Source organism: Ctenopharyngodon idella, chromosome 18 (assembly GCF_019924925.1).
Source record: "Ctenopharyngodon idella isolate HZGC_01 chromosome 18, HZGC01, whole genome shotgun sequence".
Taxonomy (NCBI): Eukaryota; Metazoa; Chordata; class Actinopteri; order Cypriniformes; family Xenocyprididae; genus Ctenopharyngodon; species Ctenopharyngodon idella.
Genome location: NC_067237.1, coordinates 8,905,810 through 8,924,757, shown reverse-complemented (window position 1 = coordinate 8,924,757; position 18,948 = coordinate 8,905,810). Strand labels below are relative to the sequence as shown.

General features: G+C 38.4%; 1 protein-coding gene across 1 annotated transcript in view; it reads left to right on the top strand.

Annotated features, from left to right (window-relative positions):
* gnb5b (guanine nucleotide binding protein (G protein), beta 5b) overlaps positions 1 to 18,948 on the top strand; it is a 349,428-nt gene that overhangs the window by 32,787 nt on the left and 297,693 nt on the right. The window lies entirely within an intron of this gene.

The following is an 18,948-nucleotide window of genomic DNA, read 5'->3' as shown; positions in this document are numbered from 1 at the left end:
ATAAACTGTGAAATGTAATTATAATGTAACATTATAATGAGTGGGGCAAGGCTGAGAACTGTGGGAGTGAAGGGATGCGGGTGACGTGATTATTAATGAGAGACAAGTTCTACTAACTTAAAAAAATGAGTTAGTTTACTTAAATGTTTTGAAGTAATACATTTCCTCAAATATTTTGAGTATTCTGAACTTATTGAGTTTTACAGTGCACACCCGGACCAGTGGCACAGATTTTTGCTGCGGCACCTGGGGAGCAATTGCAGGTTAGTTTACTTGCTCAAGGACTCCTCAGTTGTGGGTAATGAGAGTGGAAGAGAGCGCTGTTCATTCACTCCCCACACCTACGTTTCCTACTGAGACTCAAACCCGCGACCCTTAGGTTACAAATCTGACTCTCAAACCATTATGCCACAACTACCCACAAAATGTGTTTCCATCATAGTTTATGCACATCTTATTACCGGATAAAAACAAAATTTTTAAATTTATGCGCATCTTGGCATTTCCTTTCAGACAACAATTTTTATTTATTTATTTATTTATTTTTTTTATTACTATTTATGTGATATCCCAAAATTTACAAAAAAATACAGTGCCCTCCACAAATATTGCCACCCTTAGTAAATATGAGCAAAAATAAATCTGCATTGTTTATCCTTTTGATCTTTCATTAAAAAAATTCACAAAATTCTAACCTTTCATCGTAGTAAAACAATTGAAAGTGGGGGAAACTCACATTATGAAATAAATGTTTTTCTCCAATACATGTTGGCCAGAATTATTGGCACCCCTAGAAATTCTTCTGAGTAAAATATCTCTGAAGTATATTCACATTCATATTTACATTTTTTAGCACATCAGGGTGACTAGGAGCATGAAATTGTCCAGCCATGACTTCCTGTTAGACGGAAGTAAAAGTAAACACAATTTTTCTCATTGTGATGAATGATTAAGGGAATTTGGCCTTTCCAAATTCCCTTAATCATTCATCACAATGAGAAAAACCAAAGAATATAGTTCTGATGTGCAGATTGTTGAGCTTCACAAAATATAAAATGGCTATAAGAAATAGCTAAAGCATTGAAAATCCCCATTTCCACCATCATGGCAATAATTAAGAAATTATGTAGATTATTATAGAAGAATTATAGAAGAAAACTCAGAGCTGTTATCTTGGAAAAAGGACGTTGCAATAATTGGGTGTCAATAATTGTGGCCAACGTGAACTAGAGAAAACATTTATTTTTTATGAGCTTTTCCCCCCATTTTCAATTGTTTTACTTAAATGAAAGGTTAGAATTTTGTGATTTTTTTTTTTTAAATGAAAGATCAAAAGGATAAACAATGCAGATTTATTTTCACAGCCACCTTTGCTCATATTTACCAAGGGTGCCAATATTAGTGGAGGGCACTGTAGGTGGATGGCAACATAGCTAGTGACTGAATATAATCTGTGATTGTGTAGTACACATCCAAATCAGTTTTATTTGCAGTATACAAAGTTACTGATGCTGACTTGTAGTATAGTTGCAAAAAATGAAAAACTTAGATGTAAGTTAGTTTTTATTCAAAGGTTGCTACTGTTACACTTAAAAGTATATTTTATACATTTAAAAAGTGGACCAATTTTCGTTCCAAGAAGTATTAAAATAGTACACTTACAAGCAGGGCTTGACATTAACACCTGCCAACCCGCCAAATGCGGGTAGATTTCAGCTATGGCGGGTAAGACAGCCACTCCCACTAGCCACTTTGGAGGGATGAACATAATTTCAGCCTACAGTCTAATGAAAGGTAGCTAAGCTCGTTGTAGCACAAAATTACAATCCGATCACAATTCGTTATCGATTAACTTGCAGTTAGTGAAGGCGGGACCGGCGGAATCGCGCTGAATGACACACAACAGAAGCGCTCTCTGTCGCGCGCGCAATCAGATCTCCTTGCGCCTGAATAGTCAAATACACGCACACACAGATGTCCATCGTATGGAGTATCTCGCGTGAATACAGTCGGTTATGGCTTAAGTGGACGTAAACAGGTGGGTGATAACTGGATATGTGTCAGTATATTACATCCATGCATTCAGCAGCCCAATTAAATACCTGTGTCATTAATGTTAATCAAACAACAGAAGAATATGATGGCGTTATTGAGCCATTTTGCCACACCTAATTCTGAAACCCATATCAGACTAAATTTTCACCACTTCTGACACATCTGCAAAGTTTAATGAGTTTTCAAGCATGAAAAAATGTGATTCCCCTTTCATGGCGAAACATCAGACTTTGTCAGTTGCCACGGGCACGCCCTTCAACGAAAACTCAAGAACTTTGCAATTTAACATCGCGAAGGTCTTAAGATTAGACTGACCATATATGATGTGCTTCTGGTTAAATCTCTATGAGGAGTTAATCACAGTGTAAAACATGTAACTTCCTGTTACCCACAGGAGGCGCTATGACTGTATTGCCATGTAGATGTCTTCAGACCAGGACTCTAAAAAAAAAACATGTGAAGTTTGGGGCCGATCGGACATTGTATGCCCGAGTTACAACAACTTCCTGTTTCATGGCGAAACATTGAACTTTGTCAGGCCGCCACAGACATGCCCTTCAGCGAAAACTCTAGATCTTCGCAATTTAATGTCTCAAAGGCCTTTAGATTAGGTCTGACCAAATACGATGTTGATCTGATTAAAGCTCTAGGAGGAGTTTGTTAAAGTACAACGTGTGGAAATGGCAAAAAATGCAAAAATTTTGCAGAGAAAATTCTAAATATCTCACTTCCTGTTGGGTTTACAGACTTTGCACCCAGGGGCTTTTTTGTAGGTATTGGGCTGTTACATCTGTCTACTGAATTGTAACTGTACATGAAACATAGCACGAAGGGCGCTTAATTGAAATTTTGTAGGTGGCGCTATTGGGCCATTTTGCCACGCCTAATTCTGAAACCCATATCAGATGTAAATTTTCACCACTTCTGACGTGTGTGCAAAGTTTCATGACTTTTCGAGCATGTTTAGGCCCTCAAAAATGCGATTCATTTTGGAGAAGAATAATAATTGGCTGAGCAATTACAATAGGGTCCTCACACCATCAGTGCACGGGTCCTAATTATAAACTTTATCATATTATGGTCATATTACCCACCCCTTGCCCACCCATACATACCAGCTGATATACCATGCGGGCCTAGTCTTGATTTGGGTCGTCAATCTGCATTTGAAAGTTTGAAAGGGTTTTAAATCTAGCTAAACAAGTAAAATGACTCAAAATCAAGTAATTTTAGCATGTCAAAGTCAACTTTAATCATATAAAATGTAATTTCCCAACAGCAAAATTGTGGCCAGTGAAAATGCTGTTACTTTGCTGAAAATGAAAATGCTAGTTACTTTGGAAAACCACTAGCCACAGTGGCTGGTGAGCAAAAAAGTTAATGTCAAGCCCTGCTTACAAGAATAGGGCTTACTACTAGAACGTTAATATTAGTATATTTCAAGTATATCTGAAAATAAACTTGAACTTTACTAAAATTTAACTTTTATAAAATATACTTATTTTCGTAAGGCCAAGCATGCATGTACATGGGTGTACACAGGCTCTGTGTGAAACAGTGACCAACAGTTCTACTTCTCTTTATTTACTTCTCTAAACTCCACAACACCAATGACAAAACAGCCTCCACAAACCCAGGTCAAAGGGAAGAGATGGGCATTTGTTCTCTGATGTTAACAAAAATATGAAAGTACTGTACATTATATTGTACACATACTTGTAATGGTGGTACCCTAACTATAGAAATTTAGTTGAAAATTAATTCCTTAAAATAATCTTTACCAATTCGAGCGCCAGGCAGACTTAAATCCACCAAAAATAAATTAACAGTTTAACCCAGGATAACTCAAACCACCAGTTACACACAAATAGATGTCAATGTAATGTAATGGAGTTCATTCACAACAAAAAACATCCCACACAAAAGATTTAATGTCAAATTGTAATGTGCAATATCAAAATGGGAAAAACACTTTTCACACAAAGAATCAATGTAAATACACAAATCAGTCTTTTGATGTGGTGCGTCATGTACCCGAAATTGTTATGGGGTTAAGAGTTCATTTCTCAAAATCAAAAGGGGGAAAAAAACACTGTTTCCATAATCAAAACAATCAAATACCAACAGTTCAAAATCAAACAATTACCCCAAAAAGAAAACAAAACAAAAAATAAGCAAAGCTTTAAGATAAAGAAGTGTGTGTGTGTGTGTGTGTGTGTGTCTCTTATATTGGGTGCGAATAATGTTGGGGAAGCTTTTAGAAGTTTGAAGTGCGTTGTTGATAGTGAATACCTGAGTTGAGTCAGCACTCGGCAGTTTTAAGAACCAGCACGCTCTGCAATCGACATCGTTGAGGAGATACGACAGTGGTAGAATGCCAGCACGTGCTCTGGCAAAGCTCTGCAGTCGGCGTCAAACAGCTCTCTGTCGTCCGTGCCAGGCAACGCTCTGTCGTTTGTGCCAAGAAGATCCAACAAAGCGGCAGGTAAATAATTCCACTTTCGGTGCTGTACTGAATTTAGCAAAACTGGCGTGCACACGATTCAAACGGCCCGCGACTCAACTCAGCAGCCTCTATTGTTGTCTGCATCTCATTGCAACTCAACACGTCACTGTTACCTGTCGCTGCTCCTTCCACTTCCTCTTTTATTTGTTTATTTCCGCTCACGATCCTCCACACCATTCTCCCGATTGGTTCTTGCATCAATATATTTAAAAACAGTGCGGTTCATTCCAAAACCATCACACTCCCCCTCCCCTGAAAAAAACAACCCATGGTTGAAACAACCCATGGCAGAATTTGCTTTTTTTAAGGTTGATAGTCAGACCAGCAATTTGCAGTTTGTGAAGAACACTCTGGATGTCAAGGAAGTGCTGTTCAATAGTTGGAGAATAGATGATAATGTCATCTATATACACAAAGCAGTTGTGACCATGTAGTTCACCCAAAACCATTTCCATTAGTCTTTGGAAGGTAGCTGGAGCATTTTTCAATCCAAATGGCATAACATTAAACTGAAATAATCCAAATGGTGTAATAAACGCTGTCTTTGGAGGCTCCCATCTTTTTTGGGGGACAAGGACGACAGGTGAGGCCCAACCTGAATGGGAAGGTTTCACAATGCCAGCACTCAACATCTCTGCCAGTTGTTTTTCCACAAGAGCTTGTTTGGTAGGGGACATGCGATATGGTCGCTGTTTTATTGGTACTTGCTGGGTGAGGTAAATACGATGTTGGAGAACATCAGTGCGACCTGGTCTGAGTGCACACACTTGTGGATTGGCCTCCAGGACTTGACGTAGCCTTTTCCATCAGCTGGTAAGTGCTTCATTCACAGCATTGTCAATAAAGTTTTGGATGTCCATGACATCTGTGCTAAATGTAAATTTGGGTTGAGGGGGAGGAACTGAACTCAAGAGAGAAATACGCTAGTTGGTATTTCCTTGGTGCTTTCTTTTCCTGGGTCTATTCTCAGGTACACTTGCGCTACCTGGTTGAAATGGGTAATCCACGTCAGGAGTAGATTTGAAGGTATACTTTTTGTAAACCATTAAAGAAGATAAAATCCAGACCAAGGACTACCGCATATGCCAGAGCTTTGGGGGCTAGAACTGCAGCTGGTATAGTGAACACTTATTCATGGAGGTTAATTGCAACATTCAGCCATCCAAGAGGAACCCCGGCTTCCCCGTTAGTCAAATACAGGGGTCCCAGTGTCCAGGGTTGAAGATCATTAGGTGATTGAGCAAGGTTCTTCCAGAGTGTCTCATGGATGAGGGTATAGCTTGCACCCGTGTCTACAATGGCTTTCCCCTACCACGAGCCAACACTGACAGGGACAATTAACTGTTGTGGTACACTGACAGGGGTTTATCTGGGAGTGTTTGAAAGTTGTTTGTAGATGTAGAAGTTATTGAATTGTTGGAAGGTTGGCCAGGCTGCTTAGGTGAGTGGAAATTCGGTTTGTTACTGTGTGGCTGATGACCCGAAGCCTGGGGTAGTTGAGCTGGAGAAGTGAAATAAGGACAGGTACCTGGTGCATGAAATCATTTACACCGCCAACATTGAATGGTAGGTTGGGTAGAATTAACCCCTCTGGGTTGTGCTACAAGAGGTTTGGAACCAGCTTTACTATCACATTGCTTCTGTTGTTCATGGTCTTTCTCCAGCTGGTGACCCAGTCGAACCAACTCTTCCACATTCGTCGTTACACGACAACGAAGGTGACTGGCGAGGTAAGGTTTTATGTTTTTCAGGATCATCCTAAGTATGTCTGCTTCAGTTAAACTTGGTTTCCACCTTTTACAGAGAGCTCTGTAGGTGATGGCAAAATCCAGAATGGACTCCTTTTCCCCTTGAATCCTATGGTGGACACGTTCAGCCAACTCATATTCATAGTCCTCAGCTAGAAAAGCAGCAAGAAAAGCGGACTGAAACTCACTCAATGTTGTAATGGATGATCTTGCTACTTCCCACCAGTCACGGGCAGTGCCATATAAAACTGTCCTGAAGGTGGCCAAGATGTCAGTGTCCATTACAGGATGTACAGCAAGGAAGTCTTGACAGCATGTTATGTATAACAAAGGATCTGGGTCATCAGCTGACTGTCCAAACATGGGAAATGTTAGCTTGATGTGGTCACTTTTAACAACAGTAGTAGCGGCTGCTGGAAAAGTTACAGGTGATGGAGGTAAGTGGTTATGAAGAGTAATACTTTTTTCACTCAGGTCAGCCATTCTTTTTTCTTGACTCTCAAACTTTGCTTCCATTTTAGTTTGCAGTTCTTTCATGTTGGTGAACAATTTGTCAGTGAGTAAAGTCAATTGACTACTTTCTTTCAGCAGTTGACCATAATCCCTCTGAAAATGCTGTTGAACTGCTTTAATGTCCAGCTGAATCTTGAACTGCAACTGTTGCACCATGCAGCGCACTTCTGACATTAAGTTATTCTCTATCTTTCGGAGTTCCTTAGTTATTATAAATTTCATAGCTTTAATTGTCTGGTCTGACTCAGTTTCAGCTTGCTGCTTGTTTGTAGATAAAGTTGTGGAGAGTTGTCGCTTGATTTCATCAATCTTTCCAACAAGTTCAGTGATCTGACTCTCATGACTGGACGAATTGGATTTTAGTTCCTTGGTGAGTTCAATTACAGCTTTTTCTTGTTTGGTCAGGAAATCATGCAACTGGTCCCAGCTACCTTGTGCTTGTGCAGTGAGATGACCGATCTCTCTTCCAGGCGTTGGGAGAGTTCCAGGCAGGTCATACTGTACCCCTGAAGATGGAGGAGAAGGTGGTGAAGCAGTGGCTGAGGATGATATTCCATGTGGTGGAGTGCATAATTGCATGGGTTCTGGATTTTTCTGTTCCTGTGGGAAGCTTTGAGCTGGAGTGCTGCCACCTAAGGGTGGGGATGCAAACTGCACATGGGCTCCTGGCTGTGCAATACGACTGAACTGGGTGGGCGTGTGACAAAAGGTAGGGACATAGGATTCCTGAGGGGCTTGACGGTGCACAGGTGGCCAATTAGGGGTGGCCACATCCGGAACGTCCATTTTAACAAAGGTTGAGTGTGGGGGAGGCTGCTCTGCCATGATTATGTAAAGGAAATGTTATCAAAAAATGATTAAATAAAAATGTTGTGATTCAGTATTGTGTATGTCAGTATATGTATACAATTTACATTGCCTTTCAACTGCACAAATGTAGTTCATATTTCATACAGTGCAAGGCATTAAAACAATTGTCCCACAAGTCAATCAAAACAAAAAATGTGAACAGCAAATTATAAGCGAATTAGTCCCAGATCACCAATTACAACAATTGATATTCAATACAGTCAATGCCAACAATGCGCGCCTGAACACACCTCGTTTTCAAGCCAGCAGCCCATGGGCGCACAAATGGGCACACAAATGGGCACAAATGCATTTACTATTTAAACAACGTTGCGCAAGACGTGAAAATGATAACTGCGTCTGGCTGAAACTAGCAAAAAACGTTGTGCCTCTTGCCTCTTTGCACCGGCTGAATGATGGGGCCCAATTGTGGGGACTCATGTCACCGTGGGGACCTAAATTGTCACCGTGGTAACCTTGTTTACCATGGGGAAACAATCTTATAAATCATACAGAATGAGTTGAATGAGTAGGGGGATAGAGCATACAGATTGTACAGTATAAAAAGCATTATGTCTATGAAGAGTCCCCACAAGGATGGTAAACCAGATGTGTGTGTATGTGTGTAACAGTGACAAACATTTCCACTTCTTTCTTTGTTTCTCTAAACTCTACACCACCAGTGACAAAACAGCCTCCAAAAACCCAGACCAAGGGGAAGAGATTGGCCAAAATTTTCCCACAGGTTGAGAGTGGTTTTGTTGCAATGGATGAGTCGTCTGCGGAACGACTCCTTCCCTCAAGGCCACCAGACTGCTGAACTGCAACTGATGCACTAAAAGTGTTGTACAAACTATACCATAGGCCTGTTTCACAATATGGCGACCGAGACTGGAAGTAGGGAAGCGATACGTCCAGTCGTGCCGCTGCCTGCTACGATCTCCATTCATTATTTAATGCACTGAGAATAGTTTGTTTTCTCTTAGTCATTACATTAATTTATTTGGCTATGAAGTAAAAATAGCAGATGTTGTCTGTTTTGTTGACCGTTTTGCATTTCAAGTCGATTTAATAAAAAACCTTATTGTAAACAATATGTGTATACTGGTTTAACTATACTTGTGAGGGACAAATGTCCTCACTTATACAGTGAAATATTATGATAGCCGACTTGTGAGCACAATTTACTGGGCCTCACTTGTTAGAAAGGTTTATAAATCAGACAAAACGTTTTTTATTTAAATATAGCGTTTTGCAAGTTTCTATAAGTAGGTTTAGGGTAATGGCTGGGTTAGGTGATAGAAAATATTATTAACCTGACAGAAAATCAATGCAAGTCTAAACAATGTCCTCTCTAATAGTCAAACAAACGTGTGTGTGTGTGTGTGTGTGTGTGTGTGTGTGTGTGTGTGTGTGTTTGGACACTTCAGTCTCAATTATTGCAGGGAAAATGGTAATTAGGTCCAGGTGTTATAAGAAAGCATCAGCTTGAAGTAAATACATACTGGATTTAGCTAATGATGATGGTATGTTTTCTGCTTACCAGATGGTTTCAAATATATTATTTATCTATAGCAAAAGTAGATGTATAGTTTATTATTAACAGCACCCTCTAAGGTTAGGATTAATATAACATAGCATGTGATTAAAAATGCTTTTCTGTGCCTACTGACCTCTATTTTATATTATAGCAATGGTCATTTTAACACATATACAGTGTTTGTGGTACAAACCCGATTCCAAAAAAGTTGGGACACTGTACAAATTGTGAATAAAAAAGGAATGCAATGATGTGGAAGTTTCAAATTTCAATATTTTATTCAGAATACAACATAGATGACATATCAAATGTTTAAACTGAGAAAATGTATCATTTTAAGGGAAAAATAAGTTGATTTTAAATTTCATGGCATCAACACATCTCAAAAATTTGGGACAAGGCCATGTTTACCACTGTGTGGCATCCCCTCTTCTTTTTATAACAGTCTGCAAATGTCTGGGGACTGAGGAGACAAGTTGCTCAAGTTTAGGAATAGGAATGTTGTCCCATTCTTGTCTAATACAGGCTTCTAGTTGCTCAACTGTCTTAGGTCTTCTTTGTCGCATCTTCCTCTTTATGATGCACCAAATGTTTTCTATGGGTGAAAGATCTGGACTGCAGGCTGGCCATTTCAGTACCCGGATCCTTCTTCTACGCAGCCATGATGTTGTAATTGATGCAGTATGTGGTCTGGCATTGTCATGTTGGAAAATGCAAGGTCTTCCCTGAAAGAGACACATAATGTTTCAATTAAAATTGCTCTTCACTACAATTCCATAAAGAATGTGGGGCAACCACCAAGAAAATTCAGTTTTGAGGAGGTAAAAAAAAAATTCACAGGTTTGGCAAATTAACAGGACTTCCACACTTCAATTCCAAAATTCAAAATTTCCCCTTAAATGACTTTTCAAAAAAACAACAATAATTTAAGTAACAAATTCAGAAAGTCAATGTACATTCACATTCAGAATAATTCACACTCAATTATCTGAGGGTCCCTGTTCGGGCGCCACTTATGTAACGGTGGTATCCTAACTATAGAAATTTAGTTGAAAAAGTGACTTGGCTTTTAGCAGTGTACATCACCATAGTAATTTACGCTCCATGGCTAACCTGCTCCGGGGCAGTTTTTGTTCTGGGTAAGAGATCTCACACTGAAACTGGACCAGTCAGATGTGAGCAAAGTGACACTGACACATCCAGCGCAATAAAGTCACTCCCCCAGTTTCTCTTCCTCCAAATTAAAGGTCACTATATATTAAAAACAAATACTTCACAATTAAATTGTCTGGCTTTAATGATATTTTATATAATTATTATATGATCTATGTTATTATTAATCCAATACACACAAGCGATTTTAGTTTTTCAGTTATTATTAAGCATTTAGTTTAAATGAATATACAGATCTTATGTAATATAAATAAGCTGTAGAATCAATAGATAACTCTTTAAAAATGACTACATGTGACCTTGCCTGTTTGAGTCTCTATCGCTATTATCAACTATATAATATAGTATTTTCTTTAGTGTAAATGCATTTAAATTCTTCATTTTCTTCAATCTCTTAGCCTTCAGCAAAAGAGTTTTGAATCGCGCTGGCTGTCTCGCGAGAAGTGAATCACAGTTTCTCTCTGTTGCAAGGCATGTGATTGGCTGTTTGCCACTGATGTCTCACATTCATGTGCACATGCTCCAGAAACTCAGGATCAAAGCCCGAGTTGACAGAGAGAGTTGATGATCAGCATCATGGTACCAACAAAGCCAGATTGGAGTGGTTTGGTTTTGTCAACTCAAAACTATTCCTATAACCCTGAGTTTGTTAAACTACCATCATGGTACAGGCCCCTGATCTAAACCAGGTTGGATTTGTTTGGTTTGGTCAACTCTAAACCTACTCTGAAACTCAGAGTTTGTTCAACTAGATTCATGCAACAAGCCTCAAAACAGGAAGCAGAGTGCAAATGAAACACAAAGAAAGCTAAACAGACTAGAACATAATCCTGACAGATGTACTTCATTCTGTAGGAAATATGTTTTATTCTAGTGCTTCCAATGCAATTCATTCACATCATTTAGCTAATAAATTACTGAATTGTAAATTGCATAACACAACTTTTGCTTGGATCCTATATTAGAATTTAGAAGATTTCACTTAAGGAGAGATTACACAATGAAAATTGAAACAATATTTGCTTATTAAGCCATTTGATAACATTTGCAGCAAATTACATATTTAGTTACCTCTCTGAGGTTGCCACTGTGCTTTCCTGAATCTTAGAAGGTTTTTGGATAATGTTTGCTAATGTAGTTCTGTTTATTATGCACATGAATATACAGCCACATAATGTTTCTTTTAAGGTTTCAGACATTTAAATACGCATAAGCACCAGTGAAACAATACATTCAGAGTTTATAAAATACACACTGATGTCAGACATCAGTGGAAGCAGCAATAACAATCCATTCAAATATAATTTGCCGACATATTCATATCAGACACACATAATGGGCCTAAGTAACTATAAAGTTTACTCTATTATTCTTCTAGTTCACCAGCCACTTACTTGCATATATTTCGGGAGAAACTGATGAATTCATGTGCTGTAAATCTGACTGACAGGACTCTGTGAACTGCAGCGCAAACTAAGATGGCGGCGCTTGTCTTGCATTATAGATCAAGATAAAGATCATTTATAAAGGTTTTAAAATGACAAAACACACTCACTTACACATATTTGAGAATCAGAATATCATATAGTTGATGACATGGTAAGCAAGTTTGCGAATATTTTAAATAAAAAAGAAAAAACAAAATAATAGCGATCCATCTGTCATACAGTGTTATTGTGGCTGTGTTCAGTGCACGTGACACACATGACGTGTCGCCATGGAAACAATAAGGGCAAACGTTCTAAAATAACGGTCGCCTTAAAAAAAAACTCACTCTGGGGGGTCAATTAAAATATTTTAAACTCACACTTGAAAAGGTTAAAAGCCAGTTGCGCTTGCGCCATGGCTGATTTGCCATTTTCATGGCGGAATTTGCAAGGGGAAAAACTGAACACTTCTCTAGCAAGGAAACGGACCATCTATGGGCAAAGCCGGATTGCACCAAAGCATTTTTATCTTTATGCACACAATAATAATCTTTTACATTGTAATCCTTTTATTTTTAATATTTGGCATGTTTGTGTGCTGCTGCGTCTCCCTGTGTGTGTAGTAAGCAGAGTGTATGCTCATTGTGCACCTCCATATAGGTGCAAATTACTAACGCGCTCTTTAAATAACAAAACAAATATTGCGTCATTGACTTTAGACCAGGTTTCAGTTGGTCAATGTCGCAATCTATCTCAGTTGCTTCAAAAGTAACGTGCCAACAATGCGCGCCTGAACACACCTCGTTTTCAGGCCAGCAGCCCATGGGCGCACAAATGTGCACACAAATGGGCACAAATGCATTTACTATTTAAACAACGTTGCGCAAGACGTGAAAATGATAACTGCGTCGGGCTGAAACTAGCAAAAAAACGTTGTGCCTCTTGCCTCATTGCACCGGCTGAATGATGGGGCCCAATGTGTGTGTGTGTGTATGTGTGTGTGTGTGTGTGTGTGTGTAGTCTACATGTTTTTTCTATCCCAGTGGGGACTTCAACTTGAATGCACACAGACTTGTGGGGACTCATGTCACCGTGGGGACCTAAATTGTCACCGTGGTAACCTTGTTTACCATGGGGAAACAATCTTATAAATCATACAGAATGAGTTGAATGAGTAGGGGGATAGAGCATACAGCTTGTACAGTATAAAAAGCATTATGTCTATGAAGTCCCCACAAGGATGGTAAACCAGATGTGTGTGTATGTGTGTAACAGTGACAAACATTTCCACTTCTTTCTTTGTTTCTCTAAACTCTACACCACCAGTGACAAAACAGCCTCCAAAAACCCAGACCAAGGGGAAGAGATTGGCCAAAAGTTTTCCCACAGGTTGAGAGTGGTTTTGTTGCAATGGATGAGTCGTCTGCGGAATGACTCCTTCCCTCAAGGCCATCAGACTGCTGAACTGCAACTGATGCACTAAAAGTGTTGTACAAACTATACCATAGGCCTGTTTCACAATATGGCGACCGAGACCGGAAGTAGGGAAGCGATACGTCCAGTCGTGCCGCTGCCTGCTACGATCACCATTCATTATTTAATGCACTGAGAATAGTTTGTTTTCTCTTAGTCATTACATTAATTTATTTGGCTATGAAGTAAAAATAGCAGATGTTGTCTGTTTTGTTGACCGTTTTGCATTTCAAGGCGATTTAATAAAAAACCTTATTGTAAACAATGTGTGTATACTGGTTTAACTATACTTGTGAGGGACAAATGTCCTCACTTATACAGTGAAATATTATGATAACCGACTTGTGAGCACATTTTACTGGGCCTCACTTGTTAGAAAGGTTTATAAATCAGACAAAACGTTTTTTATTTAAATATAGCGTTTTGCAAGTTTCTATAAGTAGGTTTAGGGTAATGGCTGGGTTAGGTGATAGAAAATATTATTAACCTGACAGAAAATCAATGCAAGTCTAAACAATGTCCTCTCTAATAGTCAAACAAACGTGTGTGTGTGTGTGTTTGGACACTTCAGTCTCAATTATTGCAGGGAAAACGGTAATTAGGTCCAGGTGTTATAAGAAAGCATCAGCTTGAAGTAAATACATACTGGATTTAGCTAATGATGATGGTATGTTTTCTGCTTACCAGATGGTTTCAAATATATTATTTATCCATAGCAAAAGTAGATGTATAGTTTATTATTAACAGCACCCTCTAAGGTTAGGATTAATATAACATAGCATGTGATTAAAAATGCTTTTCTGTGCCTACTGACCTCTATTTTATATTATAGCAATGGTCATTTTAACACATATACAGTGTTTGTGGTACAAACCCGATTCCAAAAAAGTTGGGACACTGTACAAATTGTGAATAAAAAAGGAATGCAATGATGTGGAAGTTACAAATTTCAATATTTTATTCAGAATACAACATAGATGACATATCAAATGGTTAAACTGATAAAATGTATCATTTTAAGGGAAAAATAAGTTGATTTTAAATTTCATGGCATCAACACATCTCAAAAAAGTTGAGACAAGGCCATGTTTACCACTGTGTGGCATCCCCTCTTCTTTTTATAACAGTCTGCAAACGTCTGGGGACTGAGGAGACAAGTTGCTCAAGTTTAGGACTAGGAATGTTGTCCCATTCTTGTCTAATACAGGCTTCTAGTTGCTCAACTGTCTTAGGTCTTCTTTGTCGCATCTTCCTCTTTATGATGCACCAAATGTTTTCTATGGGTGAAAGATCTGGACTGCAGGCTGGCCATTTCAGTACCCGGATCCCTCTTCTACGCAGCCATGATGTTGTAATTGATGCAGTATGTGGTCTGGCATTGTCATGTTGGAAAATGCAAGGTCTTCCCTGAAAGAGACAACGTCTGGATGGGAGCATATGTTGTTCTAGAACTTGGATATACCTTTCAGCATTAATGGTGCCTTTCCAGATGTGTAAGCTGCCCATGCCACACGCACTCATGCAACCCCATACCATCAGAGATGCAGGCTTCTGAACGGAGCGCTGATAATAACTTGGGTTGTCCTTGTCCTCTTTAGTCCGGATGACATGGTGTCCCAGTTTTCCAAAAAGAACTTCAAATTTTGATTCGTCTGACCACAGAACAGTTTTCCACTTTGCCACAGTCCATTTTAAATGAGCCTTGGCCCAGAGAAAACGCCTGCGCTTCTGGATCATGTTTAGATATGGCTTCTTTTTTGACCTATAGAGTTTTATCCAGCAACGGCGAATGGCACGGTGGATTGTGTTCACCGACAATGTTTTCTGGAAGTATTCCTGAGCCCATGTTGTGATTTCCATTACATTAGCATTCCTGTATGTGATGCAGTGCCATCTAAGGGCCCGAAGATCATGGGCATCCAGTATGGGTTTTCCGGCCTTGACCCTTATGCACAGAGATTGTTCCAGATTCTCTGAATCTTTGGATGATATTATGCACTGTAGATGATGATAACTTCAAACTCCTTTCTGATATTGCTCCACTATTTTTCGCCGCAGCATTGGGGGAATTGGTGATCCTCTGCCCATCTTGACTTCTGAGAGACACTGCCACTCTGAGAGGCTCTTTTTATACCCAATCATGTTGCCAATTGACCTAATAAGTTGCAAATTGGTCCTCCAGCTGTTCCTTATATGTACATTTAACTTTTCCGGCCTCTTATTGCTACCTGTCCCAATTTCTTTGGAATGTGTAGCTCTCATGAAATCCAAAATGAGCCAATATTTGGCATGACATTTCAAAATGTCTCACTTTCAACAATTGATATGTTATCTATATTCTATTGTGAATAAAATATAAGTTTATGAGATTTGTAAATTATTGCATTCCTTTTTTATTCACAATTTGTACAGTGTCCCAACTTTTTTGGAATCGGGTTTGTATGTCAGGACCCCAAATTATGTTTGCTTAAATTAAAAAAGAAAAGAAAAAAAGTTCCCTTCTTTTAAATGGCATGATACTTGATGACTAAGTTCACACTATTTTCACATTTTTCATCATCACCATGAATGAAATTGAGAAATGTAAATCTGTACAGTGAATCTGACTAGCAATATTACTATTTTATAACACTTATACAAAACTATTAAGGCAAATAAATAAATAAAAACCACCATACCACCTGTAGACTTAATACATAAATTAAGTGGGTGATATTACATGTTTAAAAACATGATTGTTACAAAATCACACTAAGAAATGCACTAGCTGCACTTGCACAAGCAAACAGCAGGCCTAGCATATCAACCCGTTCTACAAAACAGTTTTATTTTGACAACAGTTAACAAATACAATTAATGTAAAGTGCATGATGTGCAAATTAGATTAGTGCAAGAAATACATGTTTTGTCACGACATCACATCAGCAAGCTAGTTCTATGAAGCAGCTTATGTGAGGTCAGAATATTGAGCCAGAAGTTATTCACTGCTATGCTGACACCTTTGACGTTACTGTTCTTCCTTGTGGTGTCTTCATCCACCCCAATGCTTCACACCTTGGTGCCAGTCCAGATGGCAAAGTGGACCCAAATGAAGAAGCTCCCTATGGCCTGGTAGAAGTGCCCTGATGTGAAAGCCACTGGATAGACATCACAAACTGTGTTTGTTGGGGGCCAAGCAAAACTAAGAAAAACACACACCCACCACTGGCAAGTACAGGGTCTGCTGATGGTCATTGGCATATAGCATGGCATAACTGGCATATTCTCTTATGAAATAGGCTAAATGTGGCTATGTAACTTCTCTAAAAGGCTCTACCTGCTCTTTTTGAGTGGCAAGGCTAGGAGTTGTCTGATGTTACTGAATGGTAAGAAAAGGTGGCTGATGTTACTGGGTAGTAAAGAGGAGGAGGAGGATGTACAGTAACTGGCTGGTGAGGAGGATGTTACAGCAGGTATGCGGATGAGGTTACTGGCGGGTGAGAAGGAGGAGGAGGAGGATGCGACCAGCTGGTGCGGATGATGATACTGACTGGCTATTCAGCAAAGCTCGAGAGATGTTAAGGCTTCACACCAGTTCTTCAAGCTCCTTTATTTTTTTCCAAAGCCTCACAGAGAGCACCTAATTAAAGAGAACAAAGAAATAATACTTTTTAATATTTTGTCCTAAACATGACAATATATCATTAGAGGAAATTTCTGATGAAAAAAAACCAAAACATTAACTTGGTAAATTAATTTTACAGATTTATGCAGATATAGAACAGTTAGAACATCACTGTAAATTCTTTATTCACCCCAACAGCCTCACATGCCATTCTTTAAAAAAAAAATTGAGCTCTGTATTTGTTTGTATTGTCTCCATTGTTGCAGATTTATTGGTAACTAGAATTGTGTGTGAATGTTCTTGGTGTGGTGTTCCCAGCACTGCACTGTCTCCTTAATCAAACACACGATTCAAGATATCAGCTCATTAATAGAGACTTCAAGACCTGAAATCGGTGTGTTAGAGAAAGGACAGATAAATGTGCAGTATTGGAGGGCTCTGTACACTTAGTTGGGAACCAGTGAGCTAAGTCACAGGGAGCAGTTTAAATAGGGTCAGACAGCAGTAAAAATTAGCTGGGTTTTAAATCGTATTGGTCAGAACCCCGCAGCAGACCTCGCAAATAATGAAAAAACACATTTCCCTTACTAAAATTCTCCACTGTTAGGCTAGCATATGGTAGCAGTTACGCTATCTTACATTTATATACATACAGCATAATATATTTTAAATATATTGTGAAATTTTATAGTCACTGTTCAGTTAATAATTATCTACTATTTTACTGTCTATTAAGATGAGTTATAGCTACCTTACCCACCGAATGTGGCTGTCGTAATCGTGCTCCTGCAACAGCAGCGCAGCATCAACACTCTCCATTTCAACACCAGCTGCCCCTCAGTGTCTGGAGTAAATTCTCGTCATTGGTAAAGTTGTAAAACAGTTGCTTCTTCTTCGAATTCTGCTATCAGTACTGTCTGTGCATATTACTGTATGTATATGTATTGTATATGTATGTATACACTGTATATGTGTGTATATTGCATACTATTGTAAAACTGTATTGTTTAATTATATTTGTACAAAGTTGTAAAATTGTATTGTTATTGTATATTGTATTTGGCAATGCAACTTATGCAAAATATGCAATGACCACGCACCTTTTTCACACATCATTTACCTGTAAATTCTGTAGTGACAATAAAAGTGAGTTGAGTTGACTTGTGGGTCTGCAATGGCCTGGCATACAAAAAGAGAGACTAAGTAATTATCAACTCATGTAATGCATTTTTTTTTTTTTTTTTTTTTTTTTTTTAGTTAAATGGAAGAGATAATTATTGATACTTTAAAATTTTTAAGTAAATTTATTTTATAAGTATAGTATAAATACATCAACATTTCTATGTACTAACTGAAAATACCATATGATTGTACTTAATTAATGCTTTCTTTTAATGGTGTTGTAAAGTAGTAAAGCTTTTAGTATACATTTAGATGAAATATAGTGTACTTTAAGACAGTACAGTGGTTCATTGTTTACGGTCATGTGAAAAAGTTAGGACACCCTATTGAATTCCATGGTTTTCTGTATCAGGGCATAATAAAAAATCATCTGGTCCTTGGCAGGTCTTAAAATTTGGAAAATAAAACAGATGAACAACAACACATGACATAGCACACAGTTTCATTATATGTTTAGCAAAAATAAAGCCAAAATGGAAAAGCCATGGGTGACAAACTCTTACTGTTAACATAGGAATTAAGATTGAGAGTAACAGTCAGGCACTGAAAATCAAATGCCTCTGATTATACAATTTTTTAAAAATGTGATGATTTATGTTGGTTTAATCACTGAATTGCATGATTTGGCTCATTTTCCTATGGACCCCTTGTGTTCCTGAGTAGTGGTGTATTTTAGACACACGGTTATCTGAGAGGACTTGGTTTAGTAAGCATTACTATCTGACACTAACATTAATCACTGCTTTAAGCTAGCTATTAATGGCCTTGTCATTTTCATATCACTTATATATTGGTTAGTTTATTTTATTTTGTTTGTATTTGTTTTCTCTTGTATTGATTGAACCTTTAAGTAAACAAAGAACATACTGTACAATAAA